Genomic DNA, 23786 nt, shown 5'->3' with positions numbered 1-23786 from the left:
CAGATCAGATCAGATCAGATCAGATCAGATCAGATCAGATCAGATAAGATAAGATAAGATAAGATAAGATAAGATAAGATAAGATAAGATAAGATAAGATAATCCCTTAATAATCTAAAATATGGATACATTTACACTGTCACAGCAGGAGCAGGGCAGGATAGGAGCATAAAAACACACATTGTACAGGACAGGAGAATAAAAGTAAAAATCAAAATCACACAGTGCACAATAACATTTTGTAAAACTATAGTAACAGAAAGTGAATCAAAAAACTGTTGGAAAAGAGCCAGTAACTTAAATATGCATGAGTACTATCATGCACACAGTGCATATGAGGGTGGACATGTTATTGCACCGTAAATAAATAAATAAATTCTTATTGCACATGTATTTATTTATTTGCTGTGCAATAACATTTCCACCCTTAAATATTGCTTTTATCGCATAAACTTCCAAAGGTGCGTGAAAATGTGACATTTCCACATATTATGTATACATATATTACATTAAATGTGCAGGTCGAGATATACTATATGGAACATTTTCTTGAAAATATGCTTTTTTTGTTTACTTTTCAGGCTTCAGGATGATTAACGCTGTGAGGACAGTTGATTAGATTACTTCCAGCTCTCGGGTTACAAATAGTCAGTGAGGAGGATAAACGACAGTTGAGGAAGATTTGCAGACTCACAGAGATGAGCTCCCAAAATCCGTGTGCTGATCTTCTGTCATTTTGCTGGAAATCGCTGCAGAAATTAATTCTGAAACGCTTTCTTGATTTTTGTCCCTCCGCAGCTGCTGTCACGTGACGTCACAATCCAAGATGGCGCTCCCCGTAAGGACACATTTGAAACATTTTTCCAGATTGATTCAGAAGTTGAAGTTCTCTAAAAGGTCTCTCAGCGCTGGAGTCAGCCTGGAAAACAAGGTGCGTGCTGCGTAAAAACAAGGCTCTTTTAGCGGGTGTTCAGCGGGTAGCCGGGTGTTGATTTTAACCTCGTTTTTAGAGTTTCATTTACACTTTTGTTATGGGTGATTTAAGTCAGGAGAGGACTGGAAGGGTCACATTGTTTATTAGTTTCATAATTAACAGTTGTGTTAAATGGCTGTAGTTCATTAGGAGGCGTATTTGGAGTTATTTTATATGTAATGTCAACACGACGTTGACAACATCAAAATAACGTGTTCCTGTTAAACTATTCCTGGTAATGTGGCAGATTAATGGACTCTGTTGATCTCAAATGTTATGTCATGTGGACTGTCTGCTGTAATGCCTTTTAAGATCAGCACCTGCACATGTTTTGACCTCGAGTCAACACGGTCACACACAATAGGAAGTTATGTTGTACAGTATAATCATCCAACCATCTGGATAATAAAATATGGCCATTAAGATAAAATATCTGCCACGAAGACAATTTTTGGTTTTTAAAGTTAGTGGATGGAATGGAAATGAGTAGTTATTATCCGTATGTACCTGTGCCTACTTCACAACAAGATAGCCTGGTTTATTTGTGAGTCTGGACCTTTCTGTGAGAAGTTTGCAAGTTTCCGAAGCGCCTTCCCAGTTTAAACCATACCTGTTTTTTATGTCAACTTCACTTCCTTCTACTGGTTTCACGGGCTGATAAAGCGATGAAATAAAGCACTATATAAGTGAAATCTATTTGCCATATGAGATATCCCTGTGAAGAATATTTTAGTTTGTTATCATCCATCAGATATTCAGATATCATCTCCATGTATGTATACATGAATACCATCCCTGGTCTTACAGTGTTATCTGTTTCTCTTTAAAGTGACTAGTAACTTTCCTTTTGATTTAAATTCAGCTGTGTGTGTGTGTGTGTGTGTGTGTGTGCGTGTGTGTGTGTGTGTAGGACATGTGGAGCAGCTAGAAAACCCCCAGCTACCTTAATTCATATGTAATTAAGTGGTGTATAAATCCTCTCCTTGCAGAGTGGATGGATACAGATCAAACCTTCAGGTGCAGAGATGATGGAGAGAATAATGTGAAGCCTACAAAATAGATAAATAATATTAGTGCCATAAGATTATACTTCACAGTATAATTTGGGACGTTTTTCTTACAGTCAGAGCTTTTTTCTATTATTTGTTCTGTCGGGTAACAGCAGTCAGATTATTTACAACTTAAATTTTTAAATGTACGTCATACTTAGTAAACACTAACATGAGTTTCAAAGATATTTGGTCCTGTGCTAAATCATTCCAATCACTTCTAGTAAAAGATGCTATATATTCTGGGGTGAGATGCAGCAATTTATAAAAGAATCCAAATGTTTACTGCCTCTCGCCTATAACGGCTTTCACCGACCTGCCACGCCAACTACAGCTGTTAGCAGCTGCTACTGGAGATGGGGCCGATCCAATCCAGTATCGTATTGGGTTCCAATATGAACGTAATTCAGGGACCGGAAATTTCCGATCATATCTGCAGAGGTTTCTGATCCATGAAGCTTCATCTGCGCTTCTGCTGACATGAGTCCACAGTGTTTCCCTGCTCTGCTCGGCTCTGCTCGGCTCGGCTCGGCTCGGCTCGGCTCGGCTCGGCTCGGCTCGGCTCGGCTTGGCTCTGCTCGCTGGCTGCAAGATGTGGAATGGATTTCCTGACTGGAGGCGGGTCTCAATGAGACGTGGAGTAATGAGTCAGGAAGTCTGTTCTACAGTTTGCAGCCAGCTTAGCACGCTAGGGAAGTAGCGACTTTTCATGATGGAAAGTCATCACTGTAACTGTAACTGTCACACTGCAAATTATGGACGTGACTGTTTGTGAAGCCGCTGTACAGCGAGGCAGACGCTCTGCAGCCAGACGTCACTGTTTTAAAACACCATCTCGCCGGGGAGAACGGCTCGGTCCTCCGGTTCACACCTCCGTGAAGCTGCTTCCTCCTCCACGCTAAACTCCCTGGAAATAGTCCCAATGGTCGGAGCTGCATTAGAGCTGGAAACATTCTGTTGCTGCTGCTTTGCTAAAATAATTTCTCCAGGAATTAATAAAGTGATTCTGAGGTTTTAAAGATGGAACTAGTTTATTATGAGAGTAGTTTATTACGGCAGCATATAAAATCAACAATAATGATAAAAAAATAATAATATTAAAGCAAACAGCTCTGGTATTGAAATAATATTGGTATCAGCAGATATTCAAATTCGGGTATCAGATCGGAAGTGACAAAACATAGATCGGTGCTTCTGTAACTACTACACAAGTGTCATAGCTTCTCCTGCTGTGTGATCACTGTATTGCAAATCAATAGGCAGACAGCAATTTCAACCTTGTTCTATTCATTTTATCACCATCCATAATATAATATAATATAATGAGCTTGGCTTTCACTGTATTACGAGAACAATGTGTGGAGTGAAAGGAAGCTGCGCAAAGGATCATGGGAAATGCTCCTCTAACTTTGTTTATGTGTTGTCTTGGTTACCTGTTATTGTTTCATGTCTGAGTTGTCACGCATGTATGTGTGATATAAAGACCTTCCTCAGCATTCCTGAGCCTCCTGGTCCCTGTATGTAGGGGGGGTGGATAAAATTAGAATTTGCATGTAACAGGTTTAAATTGACCTTATTTATATACAAATCACATATATAATATCATTTTTTGATTTTCAGGTTGCTACTGCCTGCTACTGGCCATATAAGGAAAACCGCGTTTTGGGCGAATTTCTCGAATTTTGCCACTTTTGACAAGTTTTGTGATTTAATGGCTCAACAGTAACGTATCATATATTACATTCACACATTTGTCATGCTAATCAATGTTTTATTTGTTTATTTTAGGTAGTCTGAGACAAGATGGCTGCCAGTAGTACCTCCACTATTGGTATTGTTACAAAGAGAACAATGCTAACACCAGAACAATTTGGCAACAACCTCAGGATAGTTTTGGGGAAAACAACTGACAGATCCACTGTTACCTTGACAGAATTCCGTGCCGCGATGGAAAGACTGTCTGTTCAGCCATTATGATCATTAATAATGTGCATGCTATTGATTTTTTTTTGGTGTGTTCTAGTATAAACCATACCTTTTAGTTCATAAATAAACAAAATAAAACAAGTAATCACTATATTTGTACACAATGTTGAGACAGAGTCATTGTCCATTATCATATATAGCTGAAAAAAGCGTGCAAAAGTGTGATATACGCAGTACATCAAAACATGCCAGTAGCAGGCAGTAGCAGAACCAAAATTGAAAATGCAGGTTACTTGTGTGTTTTATATATAAATAAGGTCAAAATAAACCTGTTACACGAAGGTTTTGGGAAAAAAGGTCATTTATCCACCCCCCCTACTGTATGTGCACTGCAGCGCTACAGTATTAAAAAATACAACAAAAACAATTTCCCCATCGTTCTAATTTTGACTGATTTTTAAAGTTAATATACTATCACGGTTAATTAGTCCTTATGTTTCTACTTTTGTGTTATGCCAACCAACACACATTAGCTGACATTCGCTCATATATGCATATAACGAGACACTGAGCTAGTAATGAGCTGATCTACTGCTTCATTTTGTTTTCTTAATTTGGTTATGGGAAAAAAAAAGATTTTTGCCGGCATTTGTTTGTTTGTTAGCAACATAACTGGAACATTTCTAAACAGATTTGACTGATATTTTCAGCAAATGTTGATAATGGGACAAGGAACAGATGATTGGTGGCGTTCTGGCTTATTTCTTATCATTAAGTGAAGGAGTCATTTTCAGCACGTGTGTATAACTAATAGAATAAATTGCAAGTTGATTGCTTGGCGAAACGACACAGGACTCATGTTTCCACAGTAGGAGGGGCTGTGGCTCAGTTGGAAGGCCAGTGGGCGGGGTGTTTTGTTACAAATGTTGTGTTCCAAACTGATGTCAAACTTATTGTTATATGTGTTGATCTTTCAAAAGTAACAAAGTGATGAAACACAACAAGTTTGAACATTTATTTTCTTTCAGGAAAAAAGTGTATTTGAACCATAATCTGTGAGAGGTGGTAAGGAACGCCGCTGCACGACTTACTGAGAGAAGAGTTAGTTCTGGAGATGAGCAGGGCTGAGCAATATAACAAAAACACATCGCTTTTATTTTTCAATTAAATCACAATTTTATCACAAATGTTTTTACATTGATTTTTTAGATTAACTGGCAGATATTTGAACAATGCAACCAAACCATTTCCTCATGTAAAACACACCCCCAACAGAAAAACTAGAACACAGTTTAGAACCAAAATACCTTTCTGAACATATTAAAATAAACATCATTTGTGCAGAGTCTGTGTCCGAGACTTGTGCAAATACTTTAAACATACAAAAGGGTAAATAACAACACTCTGATGAAGTGACTCTTGCAACTTAAAAACTGAAGTGCGCCGAGCTTTCGAGGTGGCTTTCACATGAAAAGTGAAATAAAAACTAGAAAACAAAATATAAAATAATTCAAATACGTTTTTCAACATAGAGGAAAAAAAATCAACTACTATAAATCTATGTAATTATGCAACTTATTATTTAAGTCATTGTAATAGGACTTAAGTACCAACAAATTTAAAAGCCTATAGAAATGATTCCAATGAAAAATCCAAACTTAAGTCACTGGTGTTTTTTTTTTGTTTTTTTCATTTCATTACTTTTTTAATTTTGAACATGCTCAAATTGAAATATCAAAATCAACAGTGCACCAATAAACCATAGATATTTAACCAATCAAACGGTGACTACAGTATTAAATACAATCATTTTGCATTTCCAAAAAGGAATGGGAAGAAGTATAACTTATTAAATCCTACTCCCTCTCCATGAATACATATCTTAGCACTATTATATTATGGCCAATATCTATTGAAAAGGTATGAATAAATTATGTTTTTATATATATATTATAATTAATACATAGAATAATGGGCAGTCATGATTATGGACTAATACTATTGGTAATATAACAAATAGAAACACATGCATTCAATAACAATAAACTAAATACTTCTCTACATTCCAGACATGTATCTACACATTAGTGCTCACATGTAGAAAGAGTCACATATTTTCACAGATCTATCATTGACTTCTTCATTCTCAGTCTTTTGTTAAATTGCAGCAATTTAAACCAGGAAAAGAGTTTTTCTCTCCTTCTGAATAGGAAGCGCATTATGACACATTACGTCTGAAACATGGCTGCCAGCAAATCCGGTTGTTTGCATTTTGTCATCCAAAAATAACAATTCAAACTATTTCCATACGATTTCCACAGCAGGACCAACTCCCCGTTTCGCCTTCAGCCTCGCCTCCTCACCACTCAACCAAAACAAACACCTGCATCATTCACCATGATTGGTTGACCAGTCGCACGTGAAACTTCTGACGCATCAGCTAAGAACTGCAACATATAGAATGTTTCTATTGTCGCAGCTCTATGCTGCTGGGCTGCTGCACAGCATTGAACTGCAATGTGTTCTACAGAAGATTCTATAATCTCTCTGCTGTATATTTATATATAGTGTGTGTGTGTGTGTGTGTGTGTGTGTGTGTGTGTGTGTGTGTGTGTGTGTGTGTGTGTGTGTGTGTGTGTGTGTGTGTGTGTGTGTGTGTGTGTGTGTGTGTGTGTGTGTGTGTGCGTGTGTACTGACACACACACAGTGCTGCAAAACAACAACAAAGAAGCCTCAAACACCCTGAAGCAGCCGTGGCTGATGGCGGCAGGCCGGTTTACATGTTCTCCCCGGGTGTTTCTTTTTTTTTTCTTTTTTTTTCCTTTTCTAAAAACTCATGGTTGAAACTTGATCAGAAGTTGTGTCGTGTTTCAACAAAAAATAGGTTGCATGTTGTTTGGAGTTAAAAGCTGCAAAGGTCATTAAAAAAAAAAAGATTTGCAATTTATGTAAACGGGTGAAGTCTTATTTTGCAGCAGAAGAACTTGCTTGGGTCAATCCAGTGTAATATGTCTTTCAGAATGATATTGGGGTTATTGTTGAGGCATGTCCCGATCAATACCTTTCTATACTGATGCTTGTTCTGATGTTTGTAGAATCTCGACCTGCATTTCATTTGATAGATATTGATTTATCTCCCACGCCTTCACATACCTGCTGCAAATGTGCTGAATAGTAGATTGTTCATTATTTAGTTATATTTAGCGTATAGTTTTTTGCCACAGTGCATGTTTTTTTGTTTGTTTGTGTGTCTTTCGGAGCTGCACTCCAAATCGATGTAAAAACAGTTTTATTTGACACAGTTTTGACCTTTGTTTCGCTTACAATCACAGTGAGGTGATAGTGAAAAGACTCTACTTGTGTGTGTGTGTGTGTGTGTGTGTGTGTGTGTGTGTGTGTGTGTGTGTGCGTACGTGCGTGCGTGCGTGTGCATGTGGCTCCCTGTGTGTTTCTGCCACTTTCCCCGTCACTGGTCTGTCACTTCATTGGTCCACCAAATTTCCTCGAAGTGTGTTTGTGCAGTGTTTTCTCTGTTTGCCCAGCGAGGGTGTGGCGACCTGGCGATAGTGTTTCCTGTCCAGACGGGATCAGTTTGGGCTCCTTGTGATCCCATTTTCCATATATATTTGATTTAAAAGATGGATCAATGATATACAGTTTGCTCATTGCTGAGAATGTTTGACCAATTCTTGTCTCTTCCTTTCCCCTTATAACATAAAACATTGTGTTTCTGGTTGTTCTTTCCTGCAGACGCAGCAGTTTCTTACATTCCTTTGGTGTTTTTAGGAAGTCGGCAATGGGAAAAGTGCTGTCTTGAGCACTCTAAAGTATTGCTGTTATATCCTCATACTAGTTTAAAATGTAAACATGTGTTGGAGGAAACCAGTGACGCTGCAGCCGGAGGTTTTGGTATTTATGGCCACTGCGTTCAGTTAAACCTCAACACTGGCTGTCACCTCCACCCAATCAAAGAGGGAGAGGCACACAGCAGCTGCACCCAATCCCCCGGGGAACGGCATTCTGGGAAATTATAGTGTGGCTCCTCATGAAAACACTCACATCCCATTGCATGAATTAACATGCGGAATACACCTACACAATTATTTTATGTGTGAATTTAAATCATACCTACTCTGTTTTTCTTATTTTTTTGGGTTGCAGCTGATTGATCAGTATAAATATTTTACATTCATTGCTAAAGTTCGTGTTCTGGTGTGTCTGGTGGCAGTTTTACCTGCAGTTTACTTCCTTTGTCTGACTTGTAGCCTCATATCCACAGTAGCACTGCTTAAGTTAACTTTTTCATATTAGTGGCTTCAAGAAACACCCCTATTATTACTCAGTTTCAGGTTTTCTATCACTGCACGGCTGCTTTAGCAAAGCAAATGGGGTGTCAAGGCAAAGGACGAGTCCCCCGGCACACATAAGAACAAGCAGGTTGTTTCTGTGTAACAACCACAGAAAACATCGAGCTGTTCTTGCATTACGCTGCAGTTTGAGACGTCCCCCTCCTGCACACGGGCCCGTTAGCGGCTGATGTACGAGCGTTTCACTGCGTCCGCCTGTGCTTTGTTAAGACAAAGTCCCCGGAGAGGCCGGGGTGTGCGACCGGAGGGGAGGAGCTCTGAAAGCATCGTCCTTACCAGCGAGAACAGCAGAAATGAAGTGTTGGTTTTCATTCGGTTAAATTTCCTCCAAACGTGCAGCGCCGAGTGCTCAAACAGCAGCCGGCTCACAATGCTGCAAGGTGTGATGTGCGTCAAGCAGGACGAGGATTTGTGCACTGGGGAAACTGTTAAAAGCTGCAGAGTGACACCGAGGATGAAGAGTCGCCTCTTTCTGATGCTTTTGACGCTCTGTGTACGACGGCTTTTTGAACGTTGATGGTTTTAGATTGAATTGATTGTGAAGTCTAATGACAGATGTCTCTGTGGCAGTTCACACTAGATGAGCAATAATTACAAAAGACAAACGAGAGACGAAAAGGAGCAGATTCCTCCTAGTTATCTGCTGTCCTGACCGCTTATGTAATACTCATCCAGAATATTTTTAAGTAGATGACACAGAGGGGAACCAAAAGCTGAATGAGTGACAAAAATAAATGCCGCCGCTAACATTTTTTTTTCTCTTTTTATAGTAAAACTAATAAGAAGAGAATATAATTACAATGTTCAATTAGTGTATATATTTAATTTCACGTGAATAATTTTCCTTTGTAAAGAATAATGGACTTCTTCCTGTTACAATTATGGAAAATATTTCATCTGAGCTTCGTTCTTTTCTTCAACATCTGGCCCTTCAGTGCAGTCGGTCTCTTTCACTGGCTCATCAGCACCTCAACAACTCTTGTTCTGTTATCAAGTTTTTGCTTGTTGGATTTCTTTTCCGTTAATATCCAGTCCTGTACTTTCTGTTTGATTTCAAAAGTTTTCTTTTCTTTTTAATGATATATTGAAGGGGGGCTTCACACAGTGATCGACTCTATGACAAACTGGTAGAGAGGGCTGTCCTCCAGTCATAGAGTTGGTAGTTTGAGCCCCATCCTGCCACGTCCATGTGTCGTAGTTGTTAAAAACACAGAGTTGCTTTGAATGGACATTGAACAGCGTGCGCGTGGCAGCATGTGTCTCACACTGCAAGCATAAAGCCCTTTAAGGCTGCTGAGACTGAAATTGTGCCAAACCATTTCAGTCCATTTCGGATGGAGAAGAAAGTTCACTGGTTTAGACGTTTGCTTCTTGTGCCACCATGACACGTCTGTCCCTGGTCTGACCAGCCAATCCCACGGCAGAAAGGTCACCACTGTGGGTCCATGAGCAAGACCCTTCTCCCCCATCAGCTCTACGGTGCACCGTGAGGTGGCTGCTCACCGCAACCCTGAAAATAGGTAGATGCGGGAAAAGGGACATTCCATAATGGATTAATAAAGTAATGATGATGATGATTTACAAAACGTTCAGGATTCTAGGTCAATCCTGTACACTGGCTTACGACCTAGTTAGTGTTATTACTCTTTGATTAAGCACCCCGAGTTAATATTGTATAGATTTGCAGCGAGTATTTTATAGTTAGTCATTGACCATTCACACCCCCTGGTGGCCTGTTGTGGCATTACGGTCATCCTGTGAAAAAACATCCCAACAAATAAATGAATTAGTTTGCTGTGGCAGACAATCCCGGCTGAATGGACAGTACTATGACATTTTACATTTTAGTCCCGCCACAGTACAAAATCTTTGATGAATCATATTTAAAGTTGAGTTTACACCGATTAGCTGATGCTACAAGAAAATGATGTTGATGAAGCAGTAGCGTTCAAATGCTTTGATGTGCTTTCCTCACATCTGCTACTGTTCTGAAGAATAACTTCACGATTTTAAATCAGTATTTCACACTTTAAATTATTAAGAAGATCATTTAGGATTTTAGCCGACGCTATTTTTCTTCCTTTCTTTTCTTTTTTAAAGAAACCCTAACCCTAGCTTTTCATAATGGCAAATATCACATTTCTTATTGTAGATGAGTTTCCTTCAAGGTCCTCCGGCAAAAATAACAATCAACAAACTGCCCAAAGCAATGTCTTAAAATTCTAAAATATGGGATTTACAGCCATAAGTCAAAAGATATTTAGGAATAAGGTTATATTCATGTTAAATTAACTGTTGCCCTACATGATTAAGTTCTATTCAAACTGACTGACAGCGGTCCAAGAAAGTTCTAAAAGTCACCAAAACGAGAGTATTTAATTTTTGTCAGATTTTCAGTATTTCTCACATATGGTAAAGTGCTCCTTCAATGATTATCGACTCAAGTGGACAACATTGCTGTTTTTCTTCCATATTGGACATAAAGTTAAACCCCCCCCCCTGTCTGGAATCAGCTGTAAAAATTCCTCCCCATCCGACTTCCCCCTCGCCTGTGGTCCTGTTATTAGCTGATATCAGTCATGTCAGCCCCGGGCTCCAGGAAACAGGAAGTGACTTGTAATTCGCCTCTCTTTTCTCCTCGACTCCAAATTCACTTACTCGGGTGTCAGTTAAAACCATTAGAGCGGCTCCCGCGCCACGAGGGAGAGGCCGGCGAGGGCGAGGAAACATGGCTTCCCCTTTGAGGATGTTCATTAACTGCCCTATTTATTTTCAACTGTCAGAAAAAGCCCGCTAATTCTCAGCAGTCCCTTCTGTGTAATGAGGACTGTCGTAATCATTCTGCAGCCAGGGCCCTGACTCGGTTGCAGTGCACATGAGCCATTTCTTTAAAGCAGTCCCACATGTCAGCAGACAAGAAATATCCACCCAGTGACGCTGGATTACAGAATCACACTAACAGTTCTTATTAGTTTTTACATATTTAAGCAGTTTCTTTTTGTCACAGTTCATCGTTTATCTTGACTTTCGATTTTGGCAAAATACACATTTAATGTAATTACTGGCTTCTCAACCCACACGAGTTTGGTGGGACAATGTATGAGAATAGAATCGAACCTTTATTGTCAATTTAAAGTGTCAGTCAGTTCAACGGTCGATGTTTATGTTTGAAGCTAAGCTATAGATCAAATGCTTGAATAAAACATTGCAATTGGCAACTTCATGGCAAAGTAAAGAAAGATGGCACATTTTTAAAAAGGATTATCATATACTTGCCAATAAATGTTAGAATGTGCGCAATAATAATAATAATAATAATAAGAAAAAAAACAAAACACCTTTTGACCAGTAAGAGCCAAATATTAAAATTTGATTTAAATACAAGGCTGTTTCACTATCATGTACCTGCCCGGCACCAGTCAGCGCTCCAGAACCGTCTGGATCAAATTAATATTTGATTAATTTATTTTAATCAAATATTAAAATTTGATTTAAATACAAGGCTGTTTCACTATCATGTACCTGCCCGGCACCAGTCAGCGCTCCAGAACCGTCTGACGTCAGTCTCCCTCCCTGAGGCTTTTTCTTGTAATTACCGAAGAAATGTGCAGTTTGTCAGTGCTTTTACTTTGACGATAAAAACAAGTTAGCATGAAGGCTGTGTCAGAAATGCTGCACAGCACATTCAACACAGGCTTTTGGATAATTAGGATATCATTGCTGCCAGTGGTGTTGGGCTTTGACCATGGACAAAGGGTGTTTTGGAGCGGGTGCAGTCTCAGGCTGGTTTGACGTCATTTACCCAGAGACTTTGTGATCCCGGCGAGGCTGAGAAGATAAAGCAGCTCCTCTTCTTCTACTCACCTGAGTTGAAGGTACAACCTTCAGGAAGTTAAGAGGAACATGTTGCGTTTGGATGTACAGTAGTGATTGTTTAGTTTTCTGTGAATTTTCCCTTTTTTTTCTTTTTTAAGGACAATATTATTGTTTAGTTGGTTGAGAACATTTTAGTTGCCAAGGACATTGCTGTGTCTGCTATGAAAGAACACAATAATACTTCAGATATCAATAGAAAGATGAAAGTCAGACTTTTATGTTGCTGCCGTGCATTTCCTGGCCACACCTGGGACAATTGCAAAAAATTCTATTTTATAAGGAAAATGTATGAAGTATTTGAATTTTAACTGGAATCAACCGACGCTTCCTTTGTTGAGACACTTATTACCAAAAGAATTCCATGACGCGTTCACTGGGTGTCTTTTGATGGATTCTGCCTCCTTATGTTTTTTGTTGAAGTATTGGTTCTGCTGTCAGTCATTATTTCCCTGACATTGAATTAAAATTAAACAGACTATTGAGAGTTACAGAGAAAGAAATGGTTTAATGAAACTATTCAAAACACGTTTAAAGAAAGAAAAAGCAGCTTTGGCAGCGCCATGTTTATCCACCAGCCAGTTAGGTATGAATTAAGCTATTTGGGGTTTTTCCAGCTGCTCCAGATGTTGTCGTAGACCTGTTGTATTTCGGTTTTAGCAGGCCTGAGTGATGTCAGGTCACTTTTAGGTTGTTTTCACACTTGCGGTGCTGCTTCCTGGTCCAGAAGGAGCCGGAAAGAACGGGAAATGTCTCTTTTAGCCTGGTTAGCTTTTTATTTACATGGGTAATATTCATCATTGAGCCAAATGGCGTAAAGATGGAGGTCTTTGTGGTATTATTAACAAAGCTTTTATAATCTCTGCAATAATCCTGTGTGTACTGGACTGAGTGCTGAATTAGGATAGCTCTATTAAATAATGAAGTTACGTTTGTGAAAAAAATGTGTGAAGTAATTCTCCACTTTTGAAATTGAAAGAACTCAACTATACAGATGAGTAATTCAGGCTTATTTATTTAAAAGCATGACATGCTCTGCAGTGCTAGTTCAATTTTCCAACATGGATAGCTTACATATGCTGACATTTGACCAGATTTCTTGACAGTAATCTACAAACGTTTTAACTTCTTCCACTTACCATTACCATGGAAACCAGTAGGTCTGAACTGCTGTGTCTGTCACATGTGGGACATCACGTACTCTGCCTCAAAGCAAGTTCAGCAGTAGTTCTACAACTCAGCAAGTCCATTCACCAATTTCACGTTTTCTGTTGTTCTTGCACTGCTATCTCCGTCGACCGTTGTGTACCGTACTGGTCGTACTCAGTAAAATTAAGCTTCTCGATGAATGTTTCTGTCCCATAAAAATAGTTAATGTATGACTGTTCGACTCGGACTTTAACTTTTTATTTGAGTTTCTAACATTTATTTGGGCATGAAGTGAAATGTTTGAGCTGTAATTACATGTGCTTTCAGACCATTTGACTTGGATTACCCTGTGAGCCAACAACATTTGCAATTAAAAGTCACAATCATGTTGCCTCTCCAGCCCGACTGACCAGCCACTCAACAGAGCTAATGTTTGCGTGTTGTTTTGCTAAAGAGGAAAATGAAACACAGCCGTACTGAGCCGACGATCACCACATCAAACAGCTGAGAACAGCATGTGGTGGAGGCAAATTCACCAATACAAGACTGTTTGTCCACTTTTTAAATTGCAGCAGTTTTAATCAACCGACCTGCTGGTTCACTGACGACCGTCGGAAATGAACTCTGCTTTATCTGTTTCACCTGGTCGCCATGCTTATTGCGCCACGTGGCGAGGAGGGCAGCAACATCCCTCCACTTCTGCCGGTCCTTTCCCATTGCTGAAGCTGAAGCTGAAGCTCCAGGTCTTTCCCAGTTGTTGCATTTCACTTGGGGCAGTGGTGGCCTGGAGGTTAGACTGGTGGACTTGGAAGTTTGCAGGTTCGATGCCCGTTGAACGACAGATCACCACTGTGGGAATGCAGAAAGGGAGATTCCTCAAAGGTATTAATAAAGTAAAATTGGTTTAGTTTCGTGTGAAATGTGGAGAGCTTCCTGAAATCCTTCTTGGTCAGTGGCCAGCATTCTGAACTGTATAGGAGAGATGTGAGGACACAGCTATGGCAGTCTCTTAGTGTCACAAACTATTGTTTGCTGGTGGAGCAGAGCTGCACGTGCATTTTTATTGGATGCAGAACGGGGACATGCCCTCCAGTGTAGTGTGAATCCTCAGACTTCTGAGGATGTTTTTACAGGAAGAGGAAATCAGGAAAGTCATTTGGGAATAAGATACTGCTGGTAAAACTTGAGTCATAACTGCACAACAAAGTCACAGAAACGAGATGCACGTCTCATGATAAGTCCGCACAGCACTCTCAGCTCTTCTGGGAATCTTTTTCTCAGGTTTGGTGGTGTGACAGTTTCACCCTCCTCTTTCACACATTGTGTTTCATAACATGGGCTCGTAACCTGATCCTGCCATTGATCCACTTTCCGCTGTCACTGTTCGTCACTTTCCATAAACCAGAGGAGTCATTAAAGGTTTCGCTTCTAATGAGCCACATCACAGTTTCCTGCCTTAAGTCGGCCCTGCTCCTCTCGCTTATCTCCCCCCAGGCTGCATGGAAGTCTGGTTCCTGCAGAAGCTGTAGCCTGTTAGTGCTGCAGTGCTGCTGCTCCGGCCCCCCTCCACCCCACTCCTCCTTCCCTGGCCTGGTTATTTTTGGAGCACCGTCGGGCCCGGTCTGCGGGGAGTGCTGTTTTTGAAGGGCCTCCAGTCCCATTAATCAGCCGAGGGACCCCACGGCGCGAGCGGGCCCCGAGCCCTGGCCCGCCACACTGCATCGTTCTGTTCCTGTACCCCCGCTCTCCGCACAGTGTGAAGCTCAGAGGAACCTCATCAATCTCACCTGTCCCACACGTCAACCGCAGATTTAATCAAGCGCTCCTTTCGGGCCTTCCCCTCGCCTGCGCCTCTAAACGGGTGGAAAAAAGAAAAGAACGGCCCAAGTCTTGCCTCGACTATAGTTTTATTCCTCCGTCTCTCCTTCTTCTCCTTGACGCGTTTCATCCACTCCTTGCTTTGCTGGTGTGTTTACAAGTGTGTTTTCTCTGTGGTCACACACTCTTTGTTTCATGCTGTGGTGCGTGTTCCCACACCGGCCAAACACACACATACCTTCAAGCATAAAGGGGAGGGCATACAGTAAAGCCCATTTCCTGTTTGATACCTCATTGAAGTGCAGCTCTGTTGGTCGCCTGCTCTAACAGGTCCCATAGTGAGGCGATGGACAGAGATGAAGAGACGTACGCAGGAACAGGGGGAAGGTGTGTTGGGGTGTATTTCAGCATGATGCCGGTGTTAATGGGGTGCCTGTGGCGCCCGTGACAGAAGAAGAACACTGGATCCTGTGTGTTGGATGCACAGCTGGAGCGCCATGGAAAACCCTCCGTCCACAGGCCGGCCGTGACGCTCGCCGACTGGAGCTGGACCTGCAGATCCGCGGCTCCTTCGCCAGGCCCACAAAGAGCTGATGGTAATTCGCAGCGGGGCGAGCAGCGGCGCTCCTGCAGGTGGTTTTGCGACGTGTTGAAATTGGCGCTGTAAAAAGGCGGCGACTGTCGTGCCCGGCCTCCGGCTCTTTGCTGAGAGAGATGTCAGTGGACCACTCCGGGACACTGAGGCTCTGATATGATGTATGAGCCCTGAAACCCAGCCGGGGGCAGATCTGAGAGAAGAAATGCAGTTTAGTCAGTTCTGGCTCCACCAGAGCTGTGGCTGGGATGAATAACGGGGCCTGGAAGCTCCAGTTGCTCCATAATGATGATCTCGTTTTGATATTTTTACCTCCCATAAAATATCTTCAGCAAAACTTTTTTTTCAATATTAACATTTTTTTTGTGTTTATATACAATAAAACACAAAGTTAAAAACATGGCTGCCTAACCCAATCTCAACTCTATATCCATACGCGCGCGCGCGCACACACACACACACACACACACACACACACACACACACACACACACACACACACACACACACACACAAGCGATAAACTGCCCATGTGGTTTTTTTGAAGCCTGCAATTAATAACGTTTTCTCAAAGCTGCTGACTTAAAATCTGAAGAAAAGTTTGTTTGCAGACGATACAAATATTTTTGCTTCAGGAGACGATTTAAAACGACTGTGTCAAATTGTTCACTTGGAACTCAAGAGTGTCAACAAGTGGTTCAAACAAAACAAATTATCTCTAAAGCCGAGTAAAAGCAAAATGATGATATTTGGCAACTGTAATTCCAATTCACAGGAAGCGATTCAAATAGAGGGTGTTGTTATAGAGCGGGTGCATGAAATCAAATTCCTTGGAGTTATTATAGATGATAGAATTACTTGGAAATCTCACATTAAATATATATCTACAAAAATTTCAAGCACCATTGCAATAATAGCAAAAGCAAAGCACATTTTAAATATCAAAGCTTTACACACCTTATACTGTTCTCTGATTTTGCCCTATTTATATTATTGTACTGTGGTTTGGGGTAGTACTTATAAAAACACAGTAAAACCAATAGTAATGTTACAAAAAAGAGCTATTCCATTAATTCATAAAGGTTTCTGGACCACACAAACTCATTATTTTTCAAATCAAAAATCATGAAGTTTAGTGACATTGTTGAGTTCCAAGCAGTACAGATGTTATATAGAGCAAGTTACAGATTGTTACCAAGACAAATACAAAGAAGGTTCCAAGATCGTACTGGTCGTTATGAAATACGTGAGGAATTAAACTTTAGGACTCAGAAACACAGTAGAACTCACACACACACACACACACACACACACACACACACACACACACACACACACACACACACACACACACACACACACACACACACACACACACACACACACACACACACACACACACACACACACAAGCGATAAACTGCCCATGGGGTTTTTTTGAAGCCTGCAATTAATAACGTTTTCTCAAAGCTGTTGACTTAAAATCTGAAGAAATGCTCAAACAGTAGAAATGAAAGGGATGACATAGTACACATTGTTTGATCACACATCAGGAAAACATCCAGTTTGACCAATGACTGATGATAGAAATATTAGGGATGCACCAATAGCACTTCTTTAAAGGATGAGAACAAGTACCAATCTTTAACTGCTTGTCTGCATCACGACGCATCCTAGAAACAATGAAACACCCCTAATCAACGGTTTAATGTATATTAGCAATTTAACCTAATAACAATTTACTGTGTTCTGTATGGGACTCGGCTTTCCCCTCATGAGTGAACAGCCTGGGTTATCCAACACGTGCTGGAGGCCGCCTCAAGATGATCTGACTTACTGGAAGTCTAATAATAAAAGATTGTACACAGCCTTTTAACATCCGTCCTCATTCAGCTCCTCCGTGTTCCGTCACGGGGTCACATGGACATTTTCTCTTCACGTTCTTTAAATGTGAGTGTAGAGATGTATTTTAATGTACACAATGAGTAAATTCTGTGTTCAGTATGAGTGCCACAACTCTTACTGAGGACTCGATGATTTTTTTCCCCTCAGGGGAAGTACAAGTACTTCAATTTAGTTACTTTCAGATACTGTGGCCTCATTGACACATTTTCAAGGGAAAATGAAAACATTTCTGAAATGCTTATTGATACAATTACACTTCTTAGAATTAATGTCAATGTTTTATTGTCATTGGATGCTGTTTATTACCTCACTATAAGTGTTCATGTCTGCACACATCAACACACACTAACACAACCAACTTGTCAAACTGTGCAACAACAGGTATTTTATATTGACAGGTATTGTCTACCCTATGTCTTTAGCATTAGTACTTCCTGTCCTGTTTTGCTCTCGTCTGCACAGCTTTACATAGCTTCTATGAAAATCAGACGAGCTGCGTGTTTTCCACACCAAAGAGCGAAAAGTGCTTCCTCTGGAAGCACGAGAATCATGTTTTTTATTAACGGCCTCTGATCACACAGAGTGCAGCTGCAGCTGCTTTAAGTTAGGACTTAACAGCGCATTTGCCACTTAGCATCGCCGAGTATGAATTTGCATCCACTTAGGGTCAGATAGTGTCTTTTTCCCTCACAGAAACAAAAACAGTCGCCAGTAGGCCTCCATCATATCAGCTGATCTCGCTGACTATTGTGATTGTGATACGATCATATAGATAAATATATGATATTGTTGTTATGCCTTGAGGTTAGTTCTTCTTTACACTTGTTGTGACTCGGCCTTGATTTTGTGCATTCGTTTTTTGAGCCCTCTTGACTTGAAGGGGTATAAAAATGTTTTGCATCTTTAAAATAGACAGAGTCTGCATTTCTGTTTACAAAACTATAAAGTTTAAGTTTGTTTGCAGACGATACAAATATTTTTGCTTCAGGAGACGATTTAAAACGACTGTGTCAAATTGTTCACTTGGAACTCAAGAGTGTCAACAAGTGGTTCAAACAAAACAAATTATCTCTAAATCCGAGTAAAAGCTAAATGATGATATTCGGCAACTGTAATTCCAATTCACAGGAAGCGATTCAAATAGAGGGTGTTGTTATAGAGCGGGTGCATGAAATCAAATTCCTTGGAGTTATTATAGATGATAGAATTACTTGGAAATCTCACATTAAATATATATCTACAAAAATTTCAAGAAACATTGCAATAATAGCAAAAGCAAAGCACATTTTAAATATCAAAGCTTTACACACCTTATACTGTTCTCTGATTTTGCCCTATTTATATGATTGTACTGTGGTTTGGGGTAGTACTTATAAAAACACAGTAAAACCAATAGTAATGTTACAAAAAAGAGCTATTCCATTCATTCATAAAGGTTTCTGGACCACACAAACTCATTATTTTTCAAATCAAAAATCATGAAGTTTAGTGACATTGTTGAGTTCCAAGCAGTACAGATGTTATATAGAGCAAGTTACAGATTGTTACCAAGACAAATACAAAGAAGGTTCCAAGATCGTACTGGTCGTTATGAAAGACGTGAGGAATTAAACTTTAGGACTCAGAAACACAGTAGAACTCTGAAAAGTTGTAGAGCGACAGTTCATGGTGTACAATTGTGGAACAAATTGGACATGGCATTGAAACGATGTCCAAACATCAACCTGTTCAAATGTAAATACAAACAAAATACTTGATCTATACAGAGAAGAAGAAACGCATCGCCACCAGGAGGAGAAGTCGGATCAACGTGTACGTGCATGTGTGTGTGTGAGTGTGTGTTGTACGTTTGGTCCGTGTTGATATGGTCGTTTGAAATGTGGGAGGTTCTTTTTTGTTGATGTTTTGTTGATGTTTTGTTCTTTCTATTCTCGTGTGAAATGTACTTTTTGTTGCTCTGAGTTTGGGGGTGGGCGCTAAAAAGCTTCTTGCTTCAGCCCACTGCTTTTGAGCAGAATGTGTACTGCTCAAATAAACAAATAAACTAAAAAAAAACAAACTAAGTGTTTACATTAGAAGTGCTGAAGAACAAATGGTGGAGCGCCAAGCTAAAAGGAAAGTTGAATTGGTCAAAAAGAAAAAGTGAACATACAAAATCAGAACTGAATCAATGTTTTTGTGTTGAAGATCTGGCTTAAAGCTGAAGTGGCACCAGTTAACATGAGGCGGGGCAGAATACAGCAAATAAACTGCATTACACATATTGTGTGATATGTGGTTTCCTCAACTTTGTTCTGTATTTGTATACATTGTTGAATAGGTTTGCAAACTTAAAAATGTGGGTCCCTCAAGAGAAAAGGTTTGGGGGCATTGGGCATGATGGCTTGTCGTTCCATGTACCATCAGACAGGATGGGACTTGATGCCCGATGCTTGTATTGGTATTACCTTGCTCCAGCTGCACCGTGGTGTAAATCTGGCAAAAGGAGTCTGAATGACATATTGGTCTCTGTGTGGATTTGACACCCGTCTCAGTCTTTGCACTTTTATGCATCTGGTCTTTGTGTTTGTTGTTGCTACATTCTTCTCTATGGGTGTAATTTTATTGTATCACATAAACGATAAATCCAGCATTTGTCATGTCTTAATAAGCAGATGTTCTGAGGCTTTGGAGGGCCTTTGGAAAGCAAAGGGGAGAAAGTTTCCGTTTAAGACTGGAATAAAAATGTTTCTGGAATTGTGGGATATGCAGCACTGATTCAAGTGTAACAATTTCAGTTAACTGTTGTTTTTCCTTCAATAAGGCAGCTTTTGCACAGGATTTGGCCACATTACTGTTTCTGATAGTCTGACAGATGAGGGTTTTTTTCCCTCTGTGTTGATCCTCGATGTGAGCTGTCAAATCCATACAGACAGACACCTTCACATCTTGGCCGATGTTGATGTAGGCAAAGACTACGACACGTGTGGACGTGCGTCTGTGTTTGCACATGACCTCCATCCCTGTGGATATTACCGCACACAGACAAATGAACACGTATTCCCGGAAAGGTGCTGCAAGTGTGAAAACATGGCCTTTTTTTAGTGTATGTAACCCTCGAGCTGTTGGCTTTTAATGTCGCGCTCACGGCGCGTAATGAATTCAGCATATGGCAGACGTGGATGAAGAAAGCTTTCGTCACCTTTGCCACGGTGTAGTACGACAGCGCTGTGCCTGTCGGTGTAAAATACGACGAGAGAACAAGCTGCGGTTCCCGAGTCGGCTTCGTGTCTGATGACTGTGAGGCAAAGCTGCAAAAACGGAGCAGCGAGGAGACAATAGGAGAAGATGGCGCCACTCACCAGCAGGGATATTTGATCATTTTTCAAACTGCAGCTCCACTGTCGCTCGTCAACTTCCTATGACTGTAATCTGCATTCCTTTTCTTCTAAGCTTTTGGGTAATCCAGTTTCAGCACGTGTAATGTACATATTGTAATCCAAGTCGGCACAAAAATCAAGAAAAAAAATGTCCAAAAAGAACACGGGCCTCGTCGCAGCCACTGATAATTCAGGGCAAGAGAAGGACTAATGTTAATAGAAGAAAAGGACCCAAGACTTCTACAATATCTACTTAAGTACTTCTTTTTTATTGCAAATCATATATCAATGCAGTAGTCATCAAATAGGTTTCTTAACCCATGTGAGTAGTATTTCAAAATGTCAAATCATAAGAGACATTTAAAATGGGAAATAATAAATAATAGCCAAAAACTATCTGGATACAAGGATTTATGAAAATGTCACAACCAGTAACTAAAGTTCTCAAGGAGTAAAAGTAACAGACAGAATCTCATTAAACAATTGTTTTATTTAACTTTTTTTATGTAGCGTATTTTATTTATTTATCCAAGATATGTTTTATACTATTTTCATACACATTGTATCTTCTTCCTGTTTATCTGTTGCTTGAAGAAGAAGTCTGATTACACTGACAAAGTTTGGTTGTTTTATAACAATGACAAAGTTTTCTGATTTCAGTTGTTGGGGATGAGCCTAAATCTAAACTCTCAGCCTTTAATTAACACACATGTTATAAGTGCTGTCTGCATGTTGGTAGTTTAGCATTTTTCTGTTGTTTGTAAATTATTTCATTTAAAAAGTGAGACTGTCTTTCTTCAATGAACTAACTTGAGCTTCGCAAGTGAATCAGCCTGCTGCTTTTGACCCATTAAGACCCTGTGGTGGAAGAAAGTATGAAGTAACACCATCATATTGGGCTGGATCACATGAGAAACTCATCAGCTTTGTCAAACATGAATAAAACTGCCTTTTTACTCTGTCCTACCCGAGGGCTAACTGCTAGCTTTGTTATAACCGGTGCAATTCCTCTAAACTTCTGTTTACTGGATGTGGAGTGTCTAATTCAATTCGAACTAATTCTGTTTGTCCGACTGTGAGTAACTTGGGCCTTTTGCCACGCTATCTGTGAGGAATCGGTCGCCTTGAATAAACATTAGCTTCAGTGCTTCCTTCTCATTCAGCCTCTCAAAACACCTGCTGTGTCATAAAGGTGTGCACATGTGGCGCCGCCCTTAAAAGGTCACGGGATACAGCACAATCTGATGAAGCCGTAAAATTGGTCATGCAATGCATTGCGGCGAAATGCTTTTTGTGTCCAAAAGAAGCAGGCAGAAGTTCGAGAAAAACAACTTAGACTTATTAAAAGTCCAATTTCAGCCAATTGTGATGGTGGTTTCATGTCTGGCTGAAGGCGTTTAAATCTGGTTATAAATATTGAAGGTGTGATTGATTTATCTTCCTGGAAATGCTCTAACAAGTCACAAGATGTAATTTCACCTCTTAAGATGTGAAGTCAGTCACTCTGCAAGTATTTCACAAGTGAAAAGATTCACTAGCACAGCAGCACAGGTTTAATTTAGTCCAAGGCAAGCGCATGTTGGATGATAATGTTTTATTACTGTTGGCTTTGCCTGTGTAGTATTCATTACACACATTAATTGCTTTACAACATTTGCTGTCTCCTCTGTCATCGTGCAGACGTTGATTTACATCCTTGTGCGGCCGACTTTCCCCTCCAACAGCTGTAGACGCACGTGTTTCGAGACGCTTTCTTCCAACCAAAAGTAACATGGAGGTGTCGGCGAAGCGGCGTAACCCGTGATTGCCCAGTGGCTAGTGAGCCACGGCGTTGACTCTCATTTGACACTCGATTGGCTCAAATGACACCATTACCATGTCTGCATGGCTAATGGCCTCCCCTGGGGGGGGCCGCGGCCGAGGGGGGAACATGCGTTTGGCGTGTCAGCTCGAGGTGAGAACACACATGAGCCAGACTCGGGGCCCCGTCCGCACCCAAATCAATCCTGACACCTCTTAAGAGGCTCTCAGCATCAATGGCACTCCAGTGCAATTACCCTGTTGGTAATGACATAAGCACCCAGTTCCTTCCTGCCTCGCTCTTGTAGGGCAGAGAGCTGCTCCCTCAGGCCAGTAGATGGAGACGTTGGTGGAGCGGGCTGGCCTCAGAGCAGTCCTTACACCGTCCCTCAGGGCGGAGAGACGGCGGAGCAGAGAGCGCAGCTGCTATCTGATCTCTGATGCCGTGCGAGCCGCGGCCTCAGTCACATTGAATGTGATGTCGCTCAGCAAGCTGTCAAGATTACCCATTTGTCAGCGGTGACTGAAGAGGATTTCCTCTGAAAGCTTCAGGTTTTCATGATTAGTTGTAATAACCTCGAGAAGTGCAGCCGGGGAACATATGATGATCGGTCAGATTTAGAGGCGATAACATGGAGATCCCTCCACAGAGGAGATTGAAAACGAGCTGCCATCCGTGTAGCTCAGCTTTCTCCTCTCACCATTAATACTGTGAATCAGATAACTTGGGTTTTTAACTGTAGTTTTTCCTTCAGCTCTTTTCTTTACACTCCAGTTAAAATGGTGGGGGCGCTCCAATCTGAGCTGACCATGGACAAAGGGGAGGTTCCACCTGTACAGGTCGACCGTCCATCACAGTGCAAACACACACACCTAGAAAATACAAACTCCACAAAGAAAGGAATTAAACTGTGGCTTTCTTACTTTATGTGTGGACGCTAGTGGTGCAATGCTACACAGAAATCGCGGTTC

Source organism: Blennius ocellaris (genome assembly GCF_963422515.1).
Source record: "Blennius ocellaris genome assembly, chromosome: 6".
Lineage (NCBI taxonomy): Eukaryota > Metazoa > Chordata > Actinopteri > Blenniiformes > Blenniidae > Blennius > Blennius ocellaris.
Note: the sequence above shows the minus strand (reverse complement) of the source record.